This window comes from Monodelphis domestica, chromosome 3, assembly GCF_027887165.1.
Source record: "Monodelphis domestica isolate mMonDom1 chromosome 3, mMonDom1.pri, whole genome shotgun sequence".
Lineage (NCBI taxonomy): Eukaryota > Metazoa > Chordata > Mammalia > Didelphimorphia > Didelphidae > Monodelphis > Monodelphis domestica.
This window is the reverse complement of record NC_077229.1, coordinates 83,345,527-83,364,676: the sequence shown is the minus strand read 5'-3', so window position 1 is coordinate 83,364,676 and position 19,150 is coordinate 83,345,527. Positions and strand designations below refer to the sequence as shown.

The 19,150-nt window shown below is 36.8% G+C and overlaps 1 protein-coding gene across 3 annotated transcripts in view; it reads right to left on the bottom strand.

Annotated features, from left to right (window-relative positions):
- The window catches only part of LOC100013446 (cytochrome P450 4F3-like), a 48,168-nt gene extending 47,648 nt beyond the window's left edge, over positions 1-520 (bottom strand). For all 3 annotated transcript variants that reach the window (XM_007489716.3, XM_007489715.3, XM_007489714.3), the window contains exon 1: positions 411-520. The gene's annotated coding sequence lies outside the window, so the exon portion shown is untranslated. The remainder of the gene's footprint in view (positions 1-410) is intronic.
- Between the last annotated feature and the right edge of the window lie 18,630 nt (positions 521-19,150).

Genomic DNA, 19,150 nt, shown 5'->3' with positions numbered 1-19,150 from the left:
GAGTCCTTTGGAATTGTCTTGGTTCATTGTATTGCTGAGAATAGATAGGCTCATCATCTCCCGTCTCCTAACTTCATTACTTCTATTGCTCAGAGGATCATAAGCTACTTAGTTGAATTAACTCATTTTACATATGAGGAAATGAAGACTCCAAGTAGTTGAGTGACTTCTCATAGTAACTAGAAGAGTGGGAATTAAAGTCATCTGACTTCAAACTCCATTATTCCAAGTATTCCATTTCTCCTGTCTTTCTCCAGAGCCCTGACCTTTGTTTTCTCCTCTGCCCCATCTCTTCAGATTTCTGTACCCTCTATCTCTACCATCTGCTTTATCCTGTTCCAAATATAGAAAATACCCCATTTTCACCCTTAGTTCTGGACTTCGGCATTTTAAAAAATTTCAAGCAGTACCTGCTATGTCTGTATCTGTCTCTGGCTCAGAGGAAGGTAGCTCTGGAAGGACTGGATCCCCTTCAGCTGTCCCACGATGCCAAATAGTCTTATCATTCAAAGCCAAGAAAAAGATTCTGACAACCTCCTACATGGCCTCCTCCCTCAGACTCCACCTCTATATGGAAAAGATAGGGAAACTGACTGGTCCTGGGTGGAGGCTGGGTAGAGGAGCCAGAAGAGGCCTTATTCTTGTTATGATAAACTTTGAGACAGTAAATTAAAGGGTATAAATGATATGAATCTAGGATTCCAAGGGAATTTCACTAAATCTAAAATTCTCTCTTATTTTCGTCTTTTCCTAAAACATCCTATCCCAATTGAGGTATTGGAGAGAGAATCGCTAGAGTCCTTAATTCCAATTGTTCCAATCACTCTCTCAATATGTTCCTCTTTCCACTTCTGTTTTCTCTCATAGTTTCTTCCTACTATCTCCCTTTTCCCCTTCCATTCTCTAACTTCCTTGTCAAGTTGGACAGAAGGAAAAATAGTTTTCAAAGTCTTTTAATGAGCAAATTTAACTCTACATTATTGTCTACTTTCAAATTCCTTTTCTTATTGCTAATCATATCTTCCCAAATTTCAACCCTCACCTACTCCCACCATTTGCCTCCTTTGAGACTGTGCAAATCTCATGGTGAGGAAGGTAAAATATTTCATGTTTTCAGTCACCACTTCCAAACTATCTCTATTGCCATTATTCAGGAATTTATCCTGTTTTGAGACCTGTGCTAATTCAAATTTATCAACCAATCTCAATCCTGAAGGCTGTTTTCTATCAGTCCCTAAGACATTCTTCTTCCTTTGATCAATGAGTTTAGTGTTTCCCCCATAGTCTTGCTCTACCACAACTCCTGCCTTCATTTTACAGGATTTTCATTTATCTCCATTTCCTTTCCTTTCAATTGCCTCTAAATCCACTGTAGTATGGTTTCTGATGCCATCATTTGAAACTGGTTTCTTCAAAGTTAACAAGAATGTTTGAATTGCTAAAATTTACAGTCCTTTCTCCTTGATCATCCTTCTTGATTTCTCTGTAGCCCTTGTCACTGGTGATCACTCTCTCTTGGATGTTCTCTTTTCTTTTTTTTTAATGACATTTCTTTCCTCCTGGTTCTCCTCCATCTGTCTGGCTGCTCTTTTGCAGTTTCTTCTGACAGATTTTCATCATTCCTACTAACTGTGTGTAGCACTAAAACCTTTTTTCCTGGCCCCTCTTCTCTCACTCTTCTATATTATTTCACTTAATGGTCTCAATATCTACCAGAGGTTCAATCATAATTGCTATACAGATGATTTTCAGATCTAAATATCCAACCCTATTCGTTTTCCTGAGCATCAGTTTCACTAACCCCCTTTTGGATATCTCAAATTATATTATTTCACCTCAACTATTCACCTCAAACTAAACATGTCCAAAACAAAACTCATTTTCTATCCTCCAAGACTTTCCTCTCTCCCAAGAATCCTTATTATCATTCTTAACTACTAACCTCCCAGACACCCAGGCTCAAAACCCAATTGTCATCTTTGACCATTCACTCCTTCTTACCCCACATATTCAAACCATTCCTAAATCTTGAGAATTCCACTTTAGTATCATCTCTGATACACACTCTCTTCTCTACATTTGTTCAACCAATGGATTATGGTGTAGACATCGGATTAGTCTTGTTACTTCAAGTATCTCCCCACTCTAATATAGCTTTTACTAAGCTGTCAAAATGATTTTCAAAAGCATTCCTCTATGCCATATTACATACTTCCCTCATCCCCAACTCAGTATATTTCATTGGTTTCATATTACCTCCATGGTGAAACATAAAATCACCTTTGGCTTTTCAAACCTTTCACAATTCCTTCCTAATTTTCCAGTCCTTTAATACTTTGCTTCTGTTCAGCTACACTGACCTATTTTCTGTTCCTCATATTCAACACTCCGTTGCCTGACTCTGTTGATGACCCTTATGTATGTAAGTGTCCTTAGGCACAGAACTTAGGTTACTGGTCATTGGACCTGAGAACAAATGATAAATAACTTGAAATGTATCACAGGCCCCTAGATATAGGATGTGTGGATGCCATTCCTCCTCATTTCTACCTCTTTTATGATTTTCCCTTCAAGACAGTTTTCCTACCTTTAATAAGAAGCCTTTTCTCCACCCACTCCCAGGTATTAGTACTTTATTTTTTGTGATGTAATAGATAGAAATCTAGTCTGCATTTATCTTATAAGTACCTAGTTATCATCATGTTTGTTTTTCCCATTAGATTGTAAAATCCTTGAAAGCAGGGATTGTTTTTCCTTTTCTTTTCTTTTTCATTCCCAGTCTTTAACTCAGAAGTTGTAAATATTTAATAAATGTTTGTTGACTGACTTCTTTACTGTAAAATGGAGATGAGAGGTAATTTAGAATGCATGTCCTGCTCAACAACAATAAACTTGAAGAAATTGGACAATATAATTGAAACAACAATGATAGGAAGAAACAAAAAGGAAAAAAGTCCAAATACTCTATAATATAATTGTTACAGAAAAAATTAAGTGAGATCTTTGGATTAATCTCTCAGCTCCCAGTATTCTGCTCCCACACAGCATGGCTATCCTAGTCAGGAAAGCTTAGTGGCCTTTAGGACAACTCAAGTTTGAAACATTGACTTTTAGAGCTAATTCCTTGACAGTATCCTGGGGAAGCACTGCTTCCAGGACAAATTGAATTCTATTCATTGTTACCATCCCTGAAGTTCAAGAAGAACAAAATGGTTAGATACAGAGGAGTGGGTGGCCTTTGGGGAAAAGACCATGGTGGAGTGAAGCACCTACAATTCATCCCTCTCCATGTTCTCTTCCTGACTAAGGATTTATTTTGCTCCAACTCTATTATATCTACCTTTAATGTATTATCTTCTTCTATTAGAATTTAAGTACCTCAAGTACAGGGGCTACCTTTCCTTTTGCTTGTAATTGTATTGCTAGCATTTATTTTTTTTTTGGAAAATTTTATTTAATTAGTCAATTTAGAACATTTTTTCCTTGGTTACAAAAGTCATATTCTTTCCCTCCCCTTTCCCCACCCCTTCATGTAACCGACGAGCAATTCATAAAAATAGGTTTTGACCAAGAGCTCATGTAAAACCCAGTGGTAATGCTAGCATTTAGCACAGTGCTGGCATGTAGTAAAAGTTCCATAAATTCCTATTGACTTGACTTGGGGCTGGATATAATTACTTAAGACTATGGCTTCAGGATAAAACAGACAGCTAGTAGGAGTGAGGAAAGTAGAAAAAATCTCAGAACTCCAAAGACCTTTCAGTTTTTCCTCACTAGTGACTTGGAGAAACCTCCCCTAAATTATTTGGGTATTTAGAGCCCTCAAAACCAACCAACTCAAGGAGTCAATTGTAATAAAGGATTATTTGAGTGATAAATGATAACTAAGATCAGAGCTGTCAATTTCCTCCCTTCCTCCTTTTTTCCTCCCTTTACCCTTCTTGGTTTACCTCCCTTCTTGTCCTTCCTCCCTTCTTCCCTACCCTTCCAGTTGATTCCTCTGTTGGTCTCTCTAAATCAACTCAGGGTGAGTTTTATGATGTCTCAAACACAATAGTATTTCTCTTCTTTAAGATTAAGTAAGGGGTCTATTGGGGAAGAAGGGAAAGATAAGGAAATGGAAAGAAAGAGGGTTTTGAGATTTCTCTAAACACTAGAATAATTCCTAGGTGAAATATAGCTCAGATTGAGAAAATGGGTTAACAGGTCTGAAAATTCTCTACTGTAACATAGCAGAGAAATCAGAGAGAGCTGGGCTTTGTCCTCCTTTCTTTCTGTCCCCAAGTCAAGAGACCCCTTCTCCTTTCTCTCTCCAAGGCAAAAGACACCCAAATTTCAGTTTGTTCTGATCCTTCTCAAGTCTTTTCTGGTCACCATCTAATTAGAATGTTCTCCTTGAGTGACAGCTCTGGAGTCTGCTTTTCCAGCCTTTTTGGCAGACTTCTTTTTCTCTCCTCCACACAGCCAAAGTATGATGAAAATTCGTTATTGAGAGGAATGGGGAGCCTCATAAAGGCCCCTAATGGGGAGTACTCCATGTTTCATTACTAAGCTTTGTGGAAAGGAAACTAGACTAATAGTTTGTGTGTGGGAAGGGCCAACTGGGAGTGGCAGTTGGGTCTTGTGACTAGCACTTCCTTCCTGCTGGGTGGAACTTGCTTCCAGGTATTGGAGGAGAGAGGAGCTTGTTCAGCCCAGTTTGGAGTGGCATGCTCTTCTTGGTTCAGCCCGAAGATTCAGGCCCAGTTGCTTCTGAAGATCAGATCTGTTCTTGTTTGCTTTCTGTCTACTGCTAAGATTCTAAAAAAAGACAAAACTGGACTGATATAGAATGGATGGGAGTAGGAGAACCCTCTGCCAGCCTCTGGGGCCTGGCCTCAGGTCTGAAGCTAAAAAAAAACTCTAATCCCAACTAATTATTAAACTTTATATTATTTGAATTCGCAATCAGATAAGTGAACTATCTTTTCTGGTCATAGAGGGAGCTGATCTTCAATTCAGTCATTCCAGGACAAATAGTCCTTATTGGACCCCTACTGTGTCCTCTCAGCAGGGGGCATCTCCCTCCCTTGCCTCATCAAACAGTATTCCCTCTCTCCCCTCTCTTCTCCATACCCTGCTACAAACCTCCCATATTATCCCCATTTTTCCAATCCTATTTCCTTTCCCAATAAATATTACAGCTTTTATGCTGCTAATCCCATGCTTGAAATACTCTCTCAGCTTCCGCCTTGCTCAATTTTTATCTTTCTTTAGATGTCAACTCAAGTGCCAAGTTTAACAGGAGAACACTGAGCTAGATCACCTTAGAAAATTGCAAAACTTCTTCTCATGAAAGCATACTCTTAACTTTTTAATAGCATTATTTGGCTAATGTTTCCATATGTCAAAGAGACATGGAACACAGGGATAACTGACATGAACATCACCCACCTAAAAGGCAATGGAGAAACTCATTGTGGATATGAGCATTCTGCAACATATGACTAATGAGAAATGACAAAGAATAAGTAAAAGATATCATCAAGGAATTATATGATGGAAAACTTGAGCTTCTCATATTGACAGATAAATAATCATCATATTCCACTGATACTGTTATGATGACAGATAAAAGCAAATGAAGCTTCTAGTCCATGGGGTAGAACCTTGGGTTATAGTTATGGAATCTGCAAATGAAGGGCAGGAATGGATAAGATATGATCTGCAACACTGGAAGAAAATTTCAAAGTGATGAGATTATAGATCTATTTGAGCATTTAGTAGTTTGGCAGATGACTGGGTCAAATATTTCAGAGGGAAATATGTAACTTTTTGCTATGACATGGAAAGCCACAATGTGGAATGGGGACTCAAGACCTGTAGTCTCAATATTAAAAAAAATTGACAGAGACTCTACTTAAGTGGTCTCCAAAGTGGGGTAGAGAGGGTAGAATTTGACCTCTTGGGATGTGGAAAGAAATTGTTAGAATATCTTTATATTCATTTTAATCTAAAAATTAGAAAAATGCATACTGATGGACACTGGTCTCCTTACATGATTAAATGTCATATGCAATATCCATATCCTTAAGGAAGAATGAGAATTCCATAACATGGAGGGATTGATAATGGGGAACTTGCTTATAGTATACTACAAAATATCACAATTTACATGTGCCTACTAAAGAGGGCTTAAAGATTATATTACCTGGTTTTAACTAAACTAATCCTCACAAAGCAGGCAACTCTCATAAAAAATATTCCTGTAAAGAAACTGTGAGTTGAAAATGATATAATATCAATACTTTGCTGATAAAGGCAAAGCTGTTTTCTCTGTTCTGTATGCAAGCTCCTATCTACCATTTAATGAGGTCAAATAATGACAATCTAATCAGATCTGAGAAGTCAGAAAACTTATAGAGCTTTCCAACCATTAGAATCCATGCATTGAATCTTATCAAGAAATTATTTTAAAAATCAATTTACATCCACTTTTTAAAACATTGAACCTTACCTTAATGGCATGTTAAGCCTTGGGTTATTGGCTAATAATACAACAAAGCCATCACAACAAATAAGACATTTAAAAGCCAAGATTTTGTTGTCACCAATGTTCATCACTACACATAAAAGTTCTTCTATCTCAACACTTAAAATTAAATGTATTTATGTATTACTCATGTGAAGATTGGATTTAGCTATCCTGATTGTAACAATGAAGATACTTAGCTCTCCCTTTATTGTGAAGATAAAATTGTAATCCCCTGATTGTAACAATGAAAGTACTTAGCTCTTCCTTAATTGGGAAGATTGAATTGTAATCCACAATCCATTTTTAGATTTTAATCTACAAAAAGGTGATAACTCAGTATTTTAAGTACATCTACCCACTTTAACCACAAAAGGTGTTAAGTAACTACAAAAGGTAAACTTACCAAAAAAGGTGTTAAGTAAACCTAAAAGATATACTCTAACCAAAGAAGATGAGAACTAAAGAGTGGGCAGTCCTGGAGAAAAGCATCTGCTGTGATTGGTAAATGTGAAAATTTAGGGGAGGGAACACAAGAGAAAAAGATCTTTAAGAGGCCCAAAGGGCAGAAGAAGAGTCATTCAAGAGATATTCTATTTGAGTTTCGAGTTAGAGGCGCTGACTTGGAGGAGCAATTGGAAGACAGACCCTTGAGGAGCAACCAGATAATAGACACCCAGACTTCTTTCCATTTAGACTGTCACTGTTGGCAAATAAAAGGCTGACTTAGTGACCTTGATTTTCTCAGAGGTGTAAACCTCTGAGAAAGGCCCTTCATCTTGAGACTCTCTTCTCCTGGCTGGGGCTTAGAAATTCTATCTGATATTGGAAGAAGCCAGAGTTTTCTTTCTCTCCCTCATTCCTTAATATCTTCCTTTTATTGTAAATACTGTAAATAAACTACCATAAATTCCATTTACTTTAGTAATTAATTTTGGGATTTAGAAATTAAATCCCTGGCAGCCACCTATATCAATATTCAAAGTCCAACCATAAATAAATTTATCACCCAGTGGAATTGCTTGCCAGCTCTGGGAGTGGGGAGGGAAAAGAAGAGGGAGAGGACATGGATCATGTAACAATGAAAAAATATTTTAAAACAAATAATAAATTTAAAAAAATAAATAATTTTTAAAAAAGAGTCAGAAATGAATAAAAATGTCATTTAGGGGGCAAAAGAAAATTTAAATGTGCTTAAAAATCTTCCAAATGAAGAGTTTCAATGAGATGTGAACTCTTTGGTAAAAAAAAAAATGTAACACCTTTCAGTTAGTTTCCAGTGTTAGATTTAAATTAATAACTCTTGGTTCTTATTTTCCACAGAGTTTATTAATAATCACTTGAAATAGAGAAAGCAGATACATATAGGTTTAAAGTCTATTTTTGTACTCTACGTCTGACCACATGTTGATCCTCCTGCATGACTCTCTGTCTGCCTCTTGCACTACATTTAGGAAATTAGAGAGGGCAAGCAATACATCTTTATTACTCCTACTTCCAAATTATGCAATGCAGTCATGCAAAAATGGGATGCAGGGGATAGGTCAACAGTCCAGGAGGGGGAGGGAATGAAATTCCCATTACACAGTAAGGACAACTGATCGGTGTCAGGAAATCTGTACACTTAGCTGATTCTCAATAATACTCTTTATAGGTGGTGAAATCAATTGAAATATTTGTATCCTGATTCTGTCAACACAGTGAATAATGTACTTTATTTTTATTTTTTTGACTTTTATTTTTTAATTTCTTCCCCTTGTTTTAGAATATTTTCCCATGGTTCCATGATTCATGATTCCTACCTCCTCACTCTTTCCTTCCCCCTCCCAAAGCTGACAATCAGTTCCACTGTACATGTAATATTGTTCAAAACCCATTTCCATGTTATTCATATTTGCAGTAGAGTGATCCTTTAACATCAAAACCCGAATCATATCCCTATTGAACTATGTGATCCATCATTTGTTTTCCTTCTGCCTTTCTGCTCTCACAGTTCTTTCTATGGATGTGGATAGCGTTTTTTCTCATAAATTCCTCTGGATTATCCTAGGTCATTGCATTGCTGTTAGTAGAAAAATCAGTTATATTCAATTGTGCCATAATGTATCTGTCTCTGTGTACAACGTTCTCCTGGTTCTATTCCTTTTGCTCTGCATCAATTCCTGAAGGTCTTTCTAGTTCACATGGAATTCCTTCAGGTCATTCAATAATGTACTTTAAAATTTTGACTCTACCTAGCTTTTGGAGATATCATTTTCTTCCTTTTGATTTTTTGGATATGGCTATCATTAAATCCAAAGATTAAAAATAAATTGAACTTGGAATCAGATCTTCAAATTGTTTTGATGTATCACAAAATGTTAAAACAAAAATTTCAAAAAAATGAATATTATATCACATTTATCATAATAATTATAATGATAATAATATTTTAATGACAAAAGGGGGTTTGTACTAATTAATCATGGAAATAAAATTGAACATTAAAATTTAAAAATACTTTTTATTTGATTTTTATGCCATCCTTTTAATTTCTAATTTTTATATAGTTCATAATTTATATAGCACTTGGCTTAGTATTTAGCAACAGTAGCAATAAATGTCTGATGACTACATAACATATTGGTTCAATAATATATGTACAGTAAATAATAAACAGTCCTGAATTTTCTTTTTTTTTTTTTACTATTGATCTCCCCTCCCCCAAAGTTAAAAAAAAAAACCCTGGGAGACTTTTGCCCTAGATTTCTCTGAGCTCAGTAATCATGAATTTCAATTGTTCAGTGCTGCAATAAGAGACATGTCAAAACTATGAGGGATTAGTCTAATAATTTTCAGGCAATTTGCCATCTAGTGATGAGAGGTGATACTGCAAACTTTAGTCCAGTTACCCCATTGGAAAAAAAACTGAGGGAGCTGCAGTCTGGTTGCTCTAGGGAGAATGCTGCCTGATGGGCTGAAGAACCCTTGTACCACTTCTACCAGCTATCCAATTCTTTCCTCCGATTCAGTGATGGGGATTTCTAAAATGGGTCTCTGCTTGGCTGCTTTCCTAATTCTGAGGTGTATGAGGTGTTTAGGGAAGAGTAGTACCAGTGGTGGGAGAGCTTGGCCTCTCCTTTTTTCAAGGTGGCTTTCCTCTCTTTGTGTCCAATTGCCATTCAGCTCTTATCTCTGGCTCCAAAAAGCTGTAGTATGTGCTGGGTTCACCCCACAGTAAATTGTCCAGTACAAAAGGGAATTTTTATTTCCTTTGTCTATTTTAAGTTAATTAATCAAGAACTTGAAGTATACCTTCTTAACACTTAGTAAGACACTAACAAAGAAAGTTCATGCCCTAAAAGGCCACTAGCACTGCCCCCCCTTGCCCCATGCTAGGCAAATTGAAAGCCTGTGATTGATTCCTGAAAGAGCTGATGGGTGGATAAAATTGTATATAAGTGGGATCCTGAGAGAGATTTGATCTCTTCATTCTTGGAGGCTCTCAGCCTTAGTAGCGTGAACGTGAGCTCTGGTGGGATTCTTGGCTGTCTTGGCCTCCTGTGTGGTGAAGGTTCTTGGTGGTTTTCATCATCTTTTGACTCTTCAGATTTAGGCTTCCTGATCTGGACTTTGCATTCTAGTGAAGATTTCGCTTCCTGCATTGGAGACTCAGGCTTAAGACACTTACTTGGGTGAGACTCTTGCCTCCTTGGTGTGAGAGATTGCCCTTTGCAGCTCAGCCTCTTTGGTTTTGGTTTTTGGTTGTTGGAACACCTGACTGGAGACATTCTTGTGGACTGGTGAGATATGCAATCAGATTTGCATTTGTGGTCTGGAAACACCATGATTAGGACTTAGGGTATTTTTAGCTAGGTGACATTTTTTACCTCCTTCCTATATTTTCCACTTTAATATCTCTACCTTGCTCTAAATAAAACAAAATAAAACAGCCTACTGACTCATACTTTAAATTTTATTTTTATAAATGGTGACCACAACAACTTTTTTAACTTATAAATTTAGTCAAACCATTTTTAACCCTTACTCTATGCAGGCTAAAACCAGGTTGAGGGTAAACAACTGAAATAGGTGGGTAATAAGGAAGGAAAAGTTTGTAGCTTTGTTATATCAAGGTTTGACACATCACTGAGATTGTAGGCCAACAGGGCCTGGGTAGGCCTAGAATGCTATCTGACTCTTAGAACACAGTTAAAAAATATCACAATAGGTTTTATTATTATCTAAAGAAGGAGGACTGGAGGATTTGAATAAATGTATCCCTAACTCTAAAAATATTGGGTACTCCTTCCCCCTGATCCTAAGGGCCTTGTAAGAAACCGTCTTCAAAGTCTTCTGGCTCTCTACTTCTACTCTCTCTTTCTAGAATCCCAACTATATATCTCTCTGATCTAAAAAATCCTCCCAAATACTGTTTGGATAAGTTATAGTTCATCAGAGTAGAAAGGATTTGAACTCTTGGTGATTTCAGCCTCTTTGACCAAGGCCCAAGATGGCTACAGGCCTTTCCCACAGACAGACTTTACTAGGTACAGGCAGTTCTCTCCACAGACTTCAGGAAACATGATCAGGACTCAGGAACTCTAGTAGATGATGAAATTAGGAGACAGAATTGGTAGAATCTCACACCAGGAAGTCAGGGTTGTAGGACAGGTCAGTTTGGCAGGTCAGCACACTCCCACTTGTCACAGCAGAAGAAGTTGCCTCTCCAAGGACAGGAACCAATGGCTTCCCCCACTGTCTCCCTATGTCTGTTCTTATCTCTTCCCCAGGCTCTAGAATAGAGACTATAAAGTTTTGTGCATGCTGCAAGTTCCCACTTTGCAAACTCTTGCATTTAGTTTTTCTTTCTTTCTTTCTTTCTCTTTCTTTCTTTCTTTCTTTCTTTCTTTCTTTCTTTCTTTCTTTCTTTCTTTCTTTCTTTCTTTCTTTCTTTCTTTCTTTCTTTCTTTCTTTCTTTCTTTCTTTCTTTCTTTCTTTCTTTCTTTCTTTCTTTCTTTCTTTCTTTCTTTCTTTCTTTCTTTCTTTCTTTCTTTCTTTCTTTCTTTCTTTCTTTCTTTCTTTCTTTCCTTGATTTTGGACTCTTCAAGTACTAAGGACAATAACTAAGAAAATCTTTCCAACTTCCCCCTCTCACTTTTTGCTTCTCACTGCTTTCCCCCTGTAATTTTTGGGGACTCTTGCTCCTTAGATGGAGAAATAAGGGTTGAAGGCAGTGAAGAAAGGGTTGATGAAAATGGCTTCCCTCACTACTCCCTCCTAGAGTCCCTGAATTACTTGAGGGAGACAAAATGGAGATCTCCCCTTGGTGAAGGCTTTCCCCTTGGTGGCTGTGCTGGCCCTCAAGAGTGGCAGGGAAGTTTTCTCTACAAGGAGAGGTATGAGGGACTTCATTCTGGATATGCAGTGCTTTGGGGCACTCACAAGCCTCCCCCTTGTGTCCTCTTGAAAAATGGCAAGAAGATGGAGTTTGCCAATGGGCTTACTCTCTAGATGTAAATAAATGAGATTGAATTAGTTATTGTTTATTTGATTTAATTGTTGATTGGGGCAAAGGGTTAAGGTTAGAGGGGTTGTAAATTGCCCTAAATCTCTTTCTAAATAAATCTAATTACTGAAGTACAAGATTTTATCCGCTTAAGTGAGGTAGAAAAGGGGAGAGAGTGCTGCTCACCAATTTGAGTACAGTATCTCAATAATTCAAGGAAATGAAAATTTTCAGAGAAATTAAGTTTTGTTGACAGGAACCAATGATATTTTAAACAGGGCCCCATGATGTTAGAATTTCTGTCAGTGTCAGAAATCTCCACAAGTATCTTGAAATGGCCCAGAGAAATAGCTCCTCCTTCCACTCCCTTCTGTGTCTCCCCCTAAAGATGCCTCTCCTCAGGAGAATTTCCCAGAAGTCCTTGTTCAGTTCCCAACTGTTGTTCTTGCCTCATGCACTGTAGAGCTCTCAACTTCCATTTCCCCTAATGGTTCTTTTTTCATTCTCCCCATCATTATACCCTTGCCCTTCCCTCTCCCCTCTTCCCCTTCCTTCTCCCACTTTTTTTTCTCTATATCATCTACCTTCTCCCTAATCCCTATCCCTCCCCTATCTTCTCCATCTATTCTCTTCTTTTTTATCCATTTACCTTTCCTTTATCACAGAATCTCAGAACCGAAAAGGACCTCAGTGGCCATCTAAGTCCAACCCAGGCCACTATGACCTAACCCCAAAGTGGTCATTAGATTTTTTTTAATGTTCTCCAATGAGGGGGAAATTGCTACTTCTCTGGATTAATCCATTCTACTTTGGGATAGTATAGTGGTTGGGTCTGAAGACTTGGAATCAGGAAGGCTTGGATTCTAATCCCATCTCAGATAATTTCTTGCTATGGGATCATAGGCAAATTCCTTGACCTCTTTGTGTCTCAGTTTTCTCCTCTATAAGGTCTCTTCCAGCTCTGAATCTATGATCCTAGGATCTCTGGTCCCCAAGACTAAATTTGCCTCAGTAAAGTAGGATTACAGGCTCAGAACTGGAAGGGACTCTTGTGGCCTCATTTTAAACATGAAGAACTGAAGGAAAAACTTTGTCCAAAGCCACATGAGTAGTGGGTAGTAGGGATATGAACAGAATTCCTTTGTTTCCAGGCTCAGAATGCTTTCTACTCTACCACACTGCTTTCTATGTTCTACCATTCCTTTGTTTTCTCTTTTTGTCCAGAAGAACAAGTTTAATCCAAGACATTTATTCTGCTCCTTTCTCCCTCTGAAGCCTCTCTTCTCTGGGCTAAATACCCACAGTTCCTGTAATCTATCCTACTATGATACAAACTCCAGGTCCTTTATTTTCTTGGTTCATTTCCCCTGGATACTCTCCAAATTATCAACATGGTACCTGATAGGGAGTTGGATTGGCTTACTTGGAGCCATAGAATTTGTTAATGCACCCAGCTCTCCCCTAGAAAGCATTTTGGCTATTAAAAAGCAAAACTACTTACAAAATTACTTAACAGCATGAGTCAGTACAACGAATCCTAAATTTGGATCCAGGGGACCTGGGTTTAAATCCCAGCTCAGCCAGTGGGTACCTGGTGAATTTGTACAGAATACTTGGCATTTTCTTTATCTATGAGTGAAAGTATGAACTAGATAAGTCTCTTTCATTTCTAAATATTTGATATCATCATTATGCATCAACTAATTTTTAAAAGAGACATAACACAAATGAAAATGAAATAAGGAGTGTATATATGAACACAATACTCCACATGTAGTCTTACCAGAGAAAAAATTTGCTTAGGATTGCATCAAGCCCTAGTCCTGCACCCTCTGCCTCTCCTAAAACAGCTGAACATGCCATTTTCTTTTTTTTACTAGCATATCACACAATTGTCTCATATTTCCCAGACAAACTTCTGTCTAACTATACCGCTCCAATCTTGTACTTGAGAAGCAGAATCTCTGAATACACATATAACTTTACATTTCTCCCCACTGAATATCATTTCATAGAATTCAGCTGATTGTGTTATTCATGTGATAGCTTTCCCTTCAAACTTGTATCATCTGCAAATTTTACATGCCTGATCTCTCTGTTTGTGTCCAAGTCATTGAAAAAATGTGAAATAAAACAGAACAAAAACATAAACCTGGGATTCTCTCCTAGGGACATCTGTTACAATAAATTTATCTAACTAAATTATCAACTAATCTTCCTCTTTTAATATTTTCCAAGATTAAATATTCTAATAACAAAGCAATAAATTTTGTCAGCTACTTTGCTAAAATCTAGGCAAATTATATTTATAGCATTCTGTTGATGTATCCATCTAGTAATCCTGGCTGTCCATGATGAAACCAGGCTGGCTAGTTACAATCACCATTTTCTGTTTTAAATATTCATTCACTTATGATTTACTTAAAAATTCTAGAATTTTGTCAGAAATTGAAGTAAAGCTCATTAACTAAGTTATTAGTCTACAGATTCTACATTTTCATATTTTTGTAATATTGGAATGATCTCCCTTCTCCAATCCTGAGCTATCTCTTCTATTTCCCACAATTTTTCAAAATTAATTAAGAATGGGTCAGCTTTGACATGTGTTAGTCTTTTCATCTCTTGAGATTAAATTCATTTTGGCCGGATGAAGGATAAGTTGATACCCTCATACTACACTGCTTTTTATTTTGAATTTCAACTCTCCAATGGCCATCTTCTTGTCTATTCTGTCAACTACAGAATAAAAGATAATTCTCTTACTCATGTAAGTTTGAATTAGATTTGTGATTTTAACACTGTAGAGAATTAAAAGTCATATAAAATTGAATAGTAAAATTAGAACTAGAACCCAAATCTCCTGACTCTTAGGTTAGTTCTCTTTCCAGTATATTTTTCCACTAGTATATTTTTGGATTCATTAGGAAGAAGATAGAGATAGAGCCTAGACCTAAGATTTCATTGGAATAGGGAATTCCTTGGTGATGAAACTCTCACTTCAAAATGTTCCCCAGTCCTCTTACTTATTTCCTAAGAAGAACAGAGGGTTTCTGGGAAGATGGTAAAATAAGGCAGGAAATTTTCTGTTTCTCCCAAATTTACCCCAGACCACCCAGCACACAATAAACAGATTTAGAAATAATGTCTCAAAGTAAATTTTAAAGTGACATAAATAATTAAAAGGGGGAAAGCAGTGGTCCTAAGAGAACTTGAGAGGACTTTAGGAAAAAAATTGACTTTCCAGGATGATGGTTTGGCCTGATTAAAGTGCCGATACCTCTGCACAGACAATTCCAACTCAACAAATAACAAGTCCCAGGGGGTAGCTATGTTAGAGGTAGCCTCAGATTCAAGAGCTTCCCCCCCCCACCCCAGATTCTGACTGTTGGGGTTGAGCAGCTGAGATTGTGAGGCCCAGTTCATCTATCTAAACTCTTCTACTCATTGAGGGTTCTACCAATTGAATTACCAAAAAAATTTATTGAGCTAGAAAAATTATAATTCATTAGGAAGAATAAAAGACAATATTATGAAAGGGATTAGTTAAGAAATGTAAGGGAAAGTCTAGGTACCAAATCTTAAACTGCATTATAAGGCTATAATTATCAAATCTATCTGGTTCTGCTAAGAAATAGAAAGATATATCTGTGGAACCAAATAAACATATAATACACAGCAGCAAATGATTATAGTAACCATGTATTTGATAAATGTAAAGATTCAAGCTTTTGGGATAAGAATTCACTATTTGTTAAAAATTAATGAGAAAATTGGAAAGCAGCCTGGCAGAAACTATGTATAAAACAATATCTTAAGTCCTTTATCAATATGAAGTCAAAATGGATATATGATTTATAGAGATATTTTAAGCTAATTAGAACATGAACATATTATCTATCAAATTTATGGATAGGAGAAAAAATTATGAATAAACAAAAGACAGAGATCATTGTAAGATGTAAAAATGGATAATTTTGATTACATTTAATTATAAAGGAGTTGAATCAATAAAACCAATGTAGCCAAGATTAGAAGAGCAGAAAAATGGGGGGAAATTTATTGTATCTCAAATATATAGAGAACTTTGTAAAATCTATAGGAATATGAGAAATTGTCTAATTGTTAAATGGTCAAAATATATGAATAAGCATTTTTTTTGGATGAAGAAATCAAAGCCTTTTGGGAAAAATTCTCTAAGTCATTGTTGATTAGAAAAATGGAAATTTAAACAACTTTGAGATATATCAGACATATCAAATTGAGGGAAAATGATAAATGTTAGAAGGAATTGGTAAAAATAGGGATACTAATACCTCATTGGTATAATTGTGAACTACTCCAACCATTTCGAAGAGCACTATGGAATTATGCTTAAGAGTTATAAATCTCTGTTTACCTTGTGACTGTGTAATTAGAATCTGCTCCCCAGGACTCTAAATCCCAACATCCCACTTTTGTTCTCATGTTATGTCCTTACAGTTTGGAGATAAAGTTTTGTGTAGCTCCACCCTTCTCTCTATTTCCCCCTGATCACAGTTTGTGGAGGTGGGGCTTTGTGCCAGGTAGGAGAATCTATACACCTGGGTTTACTTTTTGTTAGATGATTACGTTTGAACTTCTACTTCTTTTTAGTTTACTTTCTTTCTACTTCAAGTAATCATTAATAAACTTTATAAAATATAATGCTTGGAGTTATTGGATATTAATTTAAATCTCACATGACCCAGAAATATTACTATTATGTTTATTTCCCAAGGTGATGAGGGATAATGGAAAATAACCTATATGTTCTAAAATCTTTATACTAGCTTTATTTTTGGTGGCAAAGAACTAAAAGTTGAAGTGTTATCCATTGTGAAGATTGAATTTGACTATCTCCTGATTGTAACAATGAAGGTACTTAGCTCTTCCTTTATTGTGAAGATTAAATTGTAATCCCCTGTCTATTTTTAGATTTTAATCCCCAAAGGGTAAACCCAGTACTTAAAGTAGATCTACTCATTTTAACTAACCATCAAAGGTGTGAACTAACTACAAAAGGTGTTAATTAACAACTAAAGGTGTGATCTAACTACAAAAGGTATGATCTAACAAAAAAGGTGTGAACACCCATTTTATACATTGAGTGGGCAGTCCTGGAGAGGAGCGTCTGCTGTGATTGGTAGATGTGAAATTTAGGGGAGGTGACACAAGAGGAAAAGGTCTTTAAATAGAGGAAACAAAGACTGAAGAGGAGTCACCCAGGCTTGGAGTAAAGGATCAGTCACTTGGAGCTGGAGGGAAGATAGATATTTGAGGAGAGACTGGAAAACAGACACTTGGACTTTATTGTGGAACTCAACCCTGGAGGAACTCAGACTGCTTTTCTTTTAGATGATCACCATGGTGAGTGAAAGGCTGACTTAGTTTTCTTGCCTTTCTGGAGGTGTGAACTTCCAAGAAAGACCCATCATCTTAAAACTCCTTTACTCTGGCTAGGGCTTAGAATTTCTGTATGGCTCCGAGGAAGCCAGAGCTCTATCTGCCTCTCTCTCTCTCACTCCCCTTTCCTCTCTTCCTTAACATCTTCCCTCTATTGTAAATAAAACTACAATAAATTCTATTCTACTTTAGTAATTCAATTTGGGATTTAGAAATTAAATCCGTGGTGACCACCAATTAATATATTCAGTCCAAACACAAAAAATTTAACACCGTCGATTAGGAAATGACTAAATACATTGTGGTATGTGATTGTTATGGAATACTAATATGCTGTATGAAATTATGAGTATATTGATTTTAGAAAAACATGGGAAGATTTGCATTAAATAATCAAGAGTAAAATGACCAGAAGCAAGAGAATGTTGTATATAGCAATAGCAATATTGATTGAAGAATAACTGTAAATATCCATCTCTAGAGAAAAAAACTGAAAGAAGTTGCAAGATACATTTTTACATGTATAAACACACAAGCACACATTCACACACAGTGGGGAGGGAGGGAGTCAGTGCAGAACTTAAAATGTAACAAAAAATAAATTTAGTTTAATTTAAAAAAGAGCAGCCTGCATTTGAGCATAGATAACAATTACCTGACCATTTCAAGAAAAAAAACAACAAAATATTCACTATGAAGGACAATGCCACCTTGCTCTCCATACTTTATGAAATCAGTACTCTATATCCTTTGCCACTCTTGCTAATCATCTCATATGAATCCAAAGTCCAGTGGGCCTTCCTGCACTAGGGTCTGGGGAATGAAGAGGAAGACTGATCTCTATCTCTCAAGCAAAAAAGGTCCAGCAGAGTCTTTTTCTAGCACACTATTTCACAAGTCAGCTCACAATGCCTGCATTCATCTACTAGGCTCCATGTCCTCAAGCCATAGAAATATATGTACTAGGAATCACTTCTGTATTCTCCTCTCTCTCTTTTTCCCTGGACCATAGGGGGTGCTTATCCATTATTAATAGCAGTGCTCCACCTTTTTCTTTCTCTTCTGCCACCAAAAAATGTAGACATCTCTCCTTCCAAATGTTAGAAATTCTTTCTGTTCCACTGTTGGGTGATTACAGGAGGGGCTCAGGAGAATAAATTCTCCATTTGAGCTGAAGTAAAAGGAGATGCTGAAGAATGAGGCTGGAGATTTCAGGGTGGCTATAAAAAGTTTATTATTATAGGTAACTTACACATGGATAATGGGCTGTCCATGATAGCAGGTGGACAAAGTGAGTCCCTGTAACCATTCTATACTAAGAGAATCCTTTTTATAGGGAAAGGGTATACAAAGGCATATATAACAGAACTATAAGGGTTAAATTAAAGGAGGTCGACAATGAGGAGAGCAGTCTAAGAAACTTTGTTTAATCTAAGAAAGAAGTACAGATAGAAAGAAAAGAGGAAAGAATAACTAAAATTTCTAATAACTACTATAGTAAGGAGTTTGTGAAAAAGCAAGAAGTTGCAGAGCCAACATTCCACTTGGAACTCCAAGGACTTGGAACTGGACAGAGAGAGACAGTTACTGAAAAATCAGTTAGAAGTTGGGCGCTGGACTCCATAGGAGAGAGAAGCTGTATCCTGCTTGCTCTCAAGACACTTGGAGGGTAGCTGTTTGGTATTCCTTGTGTGGACCTAGGAAAAGACATGTAGTTCCCTCTCTGTGGC